The following is a 9,386-nucleotide window of genomic DNA, read 5'->3' as shown; positions in this document are numbered from 1 at the left end:
TTAACAGTGACACTGCTGGGCCGCTGCGGAAGCTGAGCTTGATCCTGACCTAGCGGAGAAACTGTTGTCATGTGATGCTCTGGAGCGACAGCTACATACTCATTAGAGAGCGCTGGATGCTGAGCTGGGGAGGATTCAACCTTACCAGGAGCCTCTGGATGCTGACCCGGGGCCTCCTCATGAACGGTAGCAGCTTCTGGAGATTGATCTGGAGCCTCTTGTTGAACTGGCAAAGGTTCAACTTTCTCAGGTGGCTGTGGAGGCAGCGTGGGAGCCTCATGCTGGGTTGTAGAAAATCCCACACTGGTGTGGGACACCGACGGCTGAGTGGAAGGCTTGGGCGGATTTGGAGACGGTCCCACCTCTGGGCTGGCTTCTGTGCTTATGGTAAGCCCCACATCCACAGGCTTGACAGTGACCTTGGCTACATTTGACTGCTGAGCATGATGGTGACTTGGAGGTGAAACTGTCACTTCATGATGCTCTGGAGGTTGAGCTGGCTGTTCCTGTTGAGCTGGCAAAGGCTCCGCCTCCCCAGAAGGCGGCTCTGGAGGCTGAGCTGGTTGCTCCTGCAGGGTTGCAGAAGGTTCTACCTCTCCTGCAGACAGAGCTGGGGTCCCTTCCTGGGTTGGAGAAGTTTCAGCTTCTTCCAAAGACTCTGAGAGCTGCACTGGGGTCTCCAGCTGGGTTGGAAACGGTTCATCTTCCCCAAGAGGCTCTGAAGGCTGAGCTGGTGGCTCCTGCTCACTCAAAGGCTTGGCCTCCCCAGGAGGCTCTGGAGGCTTCTCTGAGGTCTCCTGCTGGGTTGGAGAAGATTCCGTCTCCTCAGGGTGCTCAACAGGCTGAGGAAGGGCCTCCTGCTGGGCTGTAGTTGACTCAGCTTCCTTAGTAGGCTCTGGAGTAATGGTAAGTCCCAAATCCAGAGGCTGAGGTGTCGCATTGGGCAAGTGCAAATGAATGGGATGTGGCCGATGACGCGGAGCTTCTAGCTCATCGCTCTCTGGCCTCTGAAGTACATCCTGGGTAGGGAACCCTGGGGCATGAGCTGGGGACCCTAGCTGGACTGGGGAAGGTTCTACCTCCTCAGGGCGCTCTGGAGGCTGAGCTTGGGTCTCCTGCTGGAGTGAAGAGTCAACCTCTTCGGGGCGCTCTGGAGGCTGAGGTGGGACCTCCTCCAGTACTGGAGGAGTTTCAGACTCCTCAGGGCTCTCTGGAGCCTGCAATAAGGCATCCTGCTGGACTGGAGCAGGTTCAACCTTTTTAGTGACCTCTGGCGTTACGGTAAGGGCCAGATCCAGAGGTGTCACAGTGACACTGTGCCAGCCTGACTGCTGAGCTTCATTTACCCTATGATGTGCTGATGGCTGCCCTCCAGCCTCCTTAAGTGTCTCCGAAGCTTGGGCTAGGAGGGCCTCCTGAAGGCTTGAAGTTTCCATTTCCTCAGGGGCCTCTGGAGGCTGAAACAGAGCCTCCTGCTCAAGTGGAGGTGATTCTACCTCTTCTGTGGGCTGTGGATGCTGAGCAGGGGCCTCTTCCTGGGGTGAGGATTCCACCTCCTCAGTGGGCTCAGTAGGTAGATCTGGGTCCTCTACAAAATCTGTAGGTAGATTAGGATAAAAGACACTCACACCGGGATCGAAATGATTATCCTGCCACTGTTCCAGTTGCTGAGTTTCTTCAGACTGGCCCCTAGTTCCAACACTAAGTTTGGCAAGCTGTCGGTGCTGAAACAGATCTTTCTTCTAGTTTGGGGGTGAAACAACAAATTTGGTTGGTTTTGAACTCTTGCTACCTAGAGGCGGGACAAGTAGTTCAAATAATTGGTGATCTTCAGCCTGATCTGGACCTATCTTCTCAACCTTCCTTTGGAGTACAGGCAGAACTAAGCCCTGACTCTGATCCCAACCTAGCACCAGAGGCACCTCTGGGAAATTCTGATGCTGCCTTAGCCTGTCATTCAGATGCTGCTGGTCAACAGAAAAGTGATCTGGCCTTGCAGGCAATTCACCAACTGAATCCAAGTCTGGGTCTGGAACGAAAGTCTCCGTTACCTCCTGACTGGGCGGGGCGAACATCTGGGCTGGAGAGGAGGCCGTCAAGTAAGCAAAGCCCCCCGGCTCTGCCGAGGGTGCAAGCACATGGGGCGAGCCCAGTGAGCGTTCAGAGGTCAGCCCTGGGGGGTCGGAGGTCAGGGGGACATGGTCCGGGGCCCAGTCCGACGCCTGAGCTACCTGGACCAGAAGCCACAACGGTGGCCACGAAAGGAGGAGCAGTGGGGACCAAAGGTAAAGGCGAGACATGACGAGACGTTCCCTGAGCTGGAGCTGAACCATTATGGCAGTGGAATGAAGCGCACGCGCACCTTTAGCAACGGCGTGCCCCTCCCCCGCCGCATGTCACAATGACTAGCCACGCCCCTCAAGTCCCGCCCCCTTTATTGGGTTCTGGCGGGGCCCCTGTCTGCGCCTCCCCAGGGAGCCTTTTTCCCAGCGTCACCGGGACCCTCCCCCTTGCAAAGGCAGCAGTTGCCTCCCGCCCAGCCCTCTCCCCAACCCCTTGCCCCTCCCAGCCGCCTGGGAAAACGTCCCCATCCACCAGTCTCAAGCCAGCCATTAACCTAGGAAGACATCACAGTGCCGCTTTTCAGAGGTCTACTGCGTGTGCACACATGAAGGCACTTCAGGTGTTAAGTCAGCATGTGAAATAATTTTCTGGAAATGCTGTAACGAGCGCCCAGTTTACTTCCTTCATAGCCCTTTTTTTTTTTTTTTTGTCTTTTGTTGTTGCTATTTCTTGGGCCGCTCCCGCGGCATATGGAGGTTCCCAGGCTAGGGGTTGAATCGGAGCTGTAGCCACCGGCCTACGCCAGAGCCACAGCAACGCGGGATCCGAGCCGCGTCTGCAACCTACACCACAGCTCACGGCAACGCCGGATCGTTAACCCAACTGAGCAAGGGCAGGGACCGAACCCGCAACCTCATGGTTCCTAGTCGGATTCGTTAACCACTGCGCCACGACGGGAACTCCGGCCTATTATTTTTAAAGTCAGCACTTCGTCCCAGTGGAGCGAGGAATTCCACATTTGGACCCTCACTGGAGATTTCTGAAAAAGCTGCTTCTGGTCGCATGCCTTCTGGGCTCTGTGGGCATCCCTTGCTGACTAAAACTTGATGATGGCATAGAACCCAGGACTTGCCACCACAGCACCTGGGAAGACTTGGGCCGAATATAAAAGGCCAAATTGGGAGAAAACTGTAAACAGAGGAGGCTGTAGGCTGGTCCCACGCTAAGTAAGTGCAGGAAATTTCACGTCCAGGAAACAAAACTGCCCGTTTCCTTAAGTTCCCCCAACCCTTCACCACAGGCAACTGTAGGGAACCTGCAACTCCAAACGCTTCTCATTTCATGAACAAGTCTGCTTCTGAAATCCTAAACTTCGAGAAGCATTAGTAGACAATGTGCTAGCTGTTGGGAGCTATCCCTCAACTCTCTGGGGAGAGCAGACTGTTCAGGTCCCCTGGAGAACTAAGATTCCTCTCAGCGGAGACTACAGGCGCCTGAAGTGTTGAGGCAGGACTCCCCGGGTCCCAGTTATTGGGGCGGGGGTGACTTCCTCCATCCCTCCCGCCCCCTCAGCCGGCTCACTTGCAGGTCCTCGGCCGTGGGTCCAAAGCTCAGCTCCCACACAGGCAAGGTTCTGTCACTCCCAGTAGATCCCTCAAAAGAACGCAAGGCCGCCATTCTACCGTCACTGCGCAAGCGCGGCTCAGGAGCAAGCGACACTGCGCCTGCGCAAGGCGCTCCCGCGCTTTTTTAAACGGGGCACGGAGGGGGCGGGGCCATCTTGGTTGAGGTGAAGGGGAGGGTGAGGCTCAGACCTCTTCTTTTCTCCTCTCGCTTTGGGCAGATCTCTGCCTCCAGTTTATCACCCACAGGCCCACCATCCCTAGGCCTTGTAATTTAGTGTTTCTCTTCAAGTGCATTTTCAGGGTAGAATTCAAAAGGTGAATTTACAGGATCAAATCTTTATAGCAGGAGTTCCCCTTGTGGCACAGCGGAAATGAACCCGACTAGGAACCACGAAATTGCGGGTTCGATTCCTGGCCTCACTCAGTGGCTTAATCACCAGACGTTGCCGTGAGCTGTAGTATAGGTCACAGATGCCGCTCGAATCTGGCTTTGCTGTGGCTGTGGCGTAGGCCGGCAGCTGTAATTTTTTTTTTGTCTTTTTGCCTTTTTTTGGGCCGCTTCCGTGGCATATGAAGGTTCCCGGGCTAAGGGTCAAATCAGAGCTGTAGCCGCCGGCCTACGCCAAAGCCACAGCAACGTGGGATCCAAGCCGCATCTGCGACCTACACCACAGCTCACGGCAACGCCGGATCCTTAACCCACTGAGCAAGGGCAGGGACCGAACCCTCAACCTCATGGTTCCTAGTCGGATTCGTTAACCACTGCGCCACGACGGGAACTCTGGCAGCTGTATTTCTGATCAGACTCCTAGGCTGGGAACTTCCATATGGCACGGGTGCGGCCTTAAAGGACCAAAAAAAAAAAAATCTTTATAACAGCTGGCTTCATCTTCAGACTCCCAGAAAAGACCAAATTACTAGCAACTACTCACAACAGAAGATGCAAACTATTACATTTAGAATGAATAAGCAATGAATAAGCAAATGAGGTGTAGCACAGGGAACTATATCCAATCACATGTGATAGAACATGATGGAAAATCATATGAGAAAAAGAACATGTATATATGCATGTGTGTATGACTGGGTCACTATGCTATTCAGCAGAAATTGACATATTGTAAATCAACTATACTTTAATAAGAAAAAGAATTTTTTTCTTTTTTTGGTCTTTTCTAGGGCCACACCCATGGCACAAGGAGGTTCCCAGGCTAGGGGTCTAATCGGAGCTGTAGTCACTGGCCTACGCCAGAGCCACAGCAACGCGGGATCCGAGCCGCATCTGCAACCTACACCACAGCTCACAGCAACGCCGGATCCAAACTGTGCCTGCAACCCACACCACAGCTCAACACCAGATCCTTAATCCACTGAGCGAGGCCAGGGATCGAACCTGCCACCTCATGGTTCCTACTCGGATTCGTTAACCACTGAGCCACGACGGGAATTCCAAGAAAAAAATTTTAAATGAACTTTAAAAATTTAGCTTTCCTGACCCCACGTGGGTGAACAGTGCCCCCCTGGGTGTGGAGCCAGCAGCCACTGCCCAAGGGCGAGCTCAGAGTGCGCTGTTCCACTGCAGTTTGGGCTTTGTGGCTGCGCGTGCGTGTGCGTGTGAGTACGCGTGCGTCTGTGCTGGCTGTGGGTGGGTGTGTGTTCCTCCCCAACCAATCAGTTGACAGAGCCCCAGGAGGGAAGTTGCTGCAGCTACCTGGGCCTTCAGCTCTCTGGTACCCCCAGGGCCCACACTGAGTTCTGTGTCTGCGGTCCGGACCCACCCAAGTGACACATACGGTTGCCCCTAGCCCCGTGTCCGGTGCCTTAGTGCTGGGGGCCTGGCCACTGCCCACCACTCCGGACTTGCCACAGCTGCTGCCTCCACATCCACCTCTGTCATTTCACAGCCCTGGTTCACGGCCGTGAATGAACCACAGTGCTTCTACAATGAATCCATTGCTTTCTTTTTAGCTTGCCACAGAATGGGACACAGTGAGCAAGTTGGTGATGGGACTTGGAATCACCATATCTTCATCATGTTGGCCAACCTACTGGTCATGGTGACAATCTATGTCAACCGCCGCTTCCATTTTCCTATTTATTACTTAATGGTGAATCTGGCTGGGGCAGAATTTTTTTTTTCCTTGGTTTTTAGGGGTGCAAGGCCACCTGCGTGGCATAGGGAGGTTCCTAGGCTAGGGGTTGAATCAGAGCTACAGCTGCCGGCCTACACCAGAACCACAGCACAGCCAGATCTGTCTGCAACCTACACCACAGCTCACGGCAATGCTGGATCATTAACCCACTGAGCAAGGTCAGGGATCGAACCCGCCACCTCGTGCTTCCTAGTCAGACTTCTGCCACACCTCAGACGGGAACTCCTGCTGCAGACTTCTCTGCTGGGTTGGCCTACTTATATTTAATGCTCAACAGAGGACCCAACACTTGGAGACTGACTGTCAGCACGTGGCTCCTGTGTCAGGGCCTCACTGACACCAGCCTGACGGCATCCATGGCCAACTTACCTCTGCAATTGAGAAGCACATTACAGTTTTCTGCATGCAGCTCCACACTCGGATGAGCAACCAGTGGGTGGTGGTGGTGATCGTGGCCATCGGGACCATGGCCACTGTTATGGGGGCAATACCCACTGGGGGTTGGAACTGCATCTGTGATATTGAAAACTGTTCCAACATGGTGCCCCTCTGCAGTGACTCTTACTTGGTCTCCTGGGCCATTTTCAACTTGGTGGCCTTTGTCATCTTGGTGGTTCTCTAGGCTCATATCTTTGGCTGTGTTTGCCAGAGGACTATGAGAATGTCTCGGCAAAAGTCTAGCCCCTGCAGGAACCAGGATACCATGATGAGTCTTCTCAAGACGGTGGTCATTGTTCTCAGTGCCTTTATCATCTGCTGGATTCCTGGACTGGTCTTGTTACTTCTCAATGTGTGCTGTCCACAGGGTGACGTTCTGGCCTATGAGAAATTTTTCTTCCTGCGGACAGAGTTCAACTCTGCCATGAACCCCAACATCTATGCCTACCGCGACAAGGAGATGAGCGCCACCTTCAGGCAGATCCTCTGCTGTCAGCGCAGTGAGAACACCAGTGGCCCCACAGAAGGGTCAGCCCGCTCAGCTTCCTCCCTCAGCCATACCATCTTGGCTGGAGTTCATAGCAATGACCACTCCGTGGTTTAGAAAGGAAACTAAGATGAGACACAGCCATCATCTTTGGAGGGATGAGCAGCCTCCCGCTACCCCAAAGCCAGGGCAAGGTGGGGGATGAGAGAGAGAGGAAAAATACACTCATGTACTTAATAAACACTAACCCATGGCAGTATGTCTTCCTAGACTCAACAAGACTTGACGCATATTGAAAATTAGCTTCTGTGACAAACTTCATCCTGATCCCCCTTCCTTTTGAAAGTAGAAAGTGGTGATCTTACGATGGAATTCATAAACAGACTCTGGAGTGTCCGTTTACACTGCACTAACTAGTCTTCAAAAGATTTTGTGTGGTTTGGTGCAAGTCAGAATAAATTCTGATTGAATCCACAACATCATTTACATACAGGCTTCCCTTTTTTAATTTTTAAAGGATACATTTCATGCTTGTGATGGATAAGCCTATGGACTGTTTTTAAACTATTCTAACTCCATTTTTTTCCTTATATAGGAATCCTGTAAATTAGAATTACATTTTTAGAAAGCATGCATGTAATGTATCTATGCAGTTTGCCTTAAAAAGATAGGAGGGTAGGAGTTCCCGTCATGGTGCAGTGGTTAATGAATCCGACTAGGAACCATGAGGTTTCGGGTTCAATCCCTGCCCTTGCTCAGTGGGTTAAGGATCCAGTGTTGCCATGAGCTGTGGTGTAGCTCACAGATGCAGCTTGGATCTGGCGTGGCTGTGGCTGTGGCTTAGGCCAGTGGCTACAGCTCCAATTAGACCCCTAGCCTGGGAACCTCCATATGCTGCAGGAGCGGCCCTAAAAAAAGGCAAAAAGGCAAAAAGACAAAAAAAAAAGATAGAGGTATTAATTTTAAATCTTCTAGGAAATAGGAGTTCCGGTCGTGGCGCAGTGGTTAATGAATCCGACTAGGAACCATGAGGTTGCAGGTTCAATCCCTGCCCTTGCTCAGTGGGTTAAGGATCCGGCATTGCCGTGAGCTGTGGTGTAGGTCGCAGACGCGGCTCGGATCCCGAGTTGCTGTGGCTCTGGCGTAGGCCGGTGGCTACAGCTCCGTTTCGACCCCTAGCCTGGGAACCTCCATATGCCACGGGAGCGACCCAAGAAATGGCAAAAAAGATAAAAAAAAAAAAATCTTCTAGGAAATAGAAAAACCTAGATGTCAAAGCCAGTATTCCTTTGGATTATGAAACAAACAATGATCTAATCACAATATTTCCTTTTATGTTAAAGTGTTATAACATGTATAAAACAAGCAGGGAATGTAAGCTTATTATCGGAAGAATATGTACTCTATAAAAGTTACAGAAGATGAGCACAGTGGTATTGTTTCCATATATTTATAATACCCAAGTACATTCTAATTATCAGTTCATCAGAAGAATTTTTTAATAACCTGTTTTTCCATTTTATTATAGTCATTGTAGAAAACTTGAAAAATGCATAAATGTATAAAACAGAAAAAATACTGATATCGCAAACCAGAAGTAACCATCATGAACAGCTTTTCCCCTGTGTATGCCTATATGTATATGATATACCTTTTCATACAATTGAGATCATACAGTTTTATAACTAGTTTGTTTTTTCCACTGCAGAATTGCCACATTTTCCTATGGCATTAAAAATATTTCAAAAATATAATTTCAATGACTGTAGAATATTCCACTTAATGGACACAATTCAGTTTAACCATTCCCGTCTCGTTGACTACTTAGACTATGTCTAATTTTCACTATTATAAATAATGTTGCAAAAAAATTTATGTACATAAAACTTTGTCCGTATAATTGATTATTAACTTAGGATGCATTCCCGTGAAGGATTTTTTTTTTGTCTTTTTTCTTTTGCTATTTCTTGGGCCGCTCCTGCGACACATGGAGGTTCCCAGGCTAGGGGTCGAATCGGAGCCGTAGCCACCGGCCTACACCAGAGCCACAGCAACGCAGGATCCGAGCCGCGTCTGCAACCTACACCACAGCTCACGGCAACGCCGGATCGTTAACCCACTAAGCAAGGGCAGGGACCGAACCCACAACCTCATGGTTCCTAGTCGGATTCGTTAACCACTGCGCCACGACGGGAACTCCGGATTTTTTTTTAAAATGTGATCTTTGTATGCTCTTACCTTTTATAAAAGGGGATTTCCTGCTTTTGCGCTGCATGGGTGGTAACTGTGAGAAAAGCCAATTAAATTACCTTTTTTACAAAGGAAATGCAGTGGTTACTCTAAGAGAGTGACTTTTGTATCACAAGATAGATGAGAAACAGTCAGCTGTCACAAATTGCCAGGATACCCTAACTAATAGGTCTAGCAATTCCAAATTTCACTTGAGAGCTGGATTATCCAGCTCTCATTAGCCACAACTGTAATGTAGAATTGAAGAAAATGGAAAGAAATCAAACCTACCGAGTGAATAAATGATCATCTTCATATTAAATATCTGAGGACCCTTCTGTAGCAAATGGGTTGAGTGTGTCAGTACAAGACCTGATACCTGGTTCTCGA

At 50.4% G+C, this 9,386-nt stretch overlaps 1 pseudogene; it reads left to right on the top strand.

The window, feature by feature from the left end:
- Positions 1 to 2,198: 2,198 nt before the first annotated feature.
- Positions 2,199 to 6,884, top strand: LOC125113830 (lysophosphatidic acid receptor 1-like; annotated as a pseudogene).
- Positions 6,885 to 9,386: the final 2,502 nt, after the last annotated feature.

The sequence above is a fragment of the Phacochoerus africanus genome, chromosome 14, assembly GCF_016906955.1.
Source record: "Phacochoerus africanus isolate WHEZ1 chromosome 14, ROS_Pafr_v1, whole genome shotgun sequence".
Classification (NCBI taxonomy): Eukaryota; Metazoa; Chordata; class Mammalia; order Artiodactyla; family Suidae; genus Phacochoerus; species Phacochoerus africanus.
The sequence above is the reverse complement of the archived record's forward strand: the minus strand, read 5'-3'. Positions and strand labels throughout refer to the sequence as shown.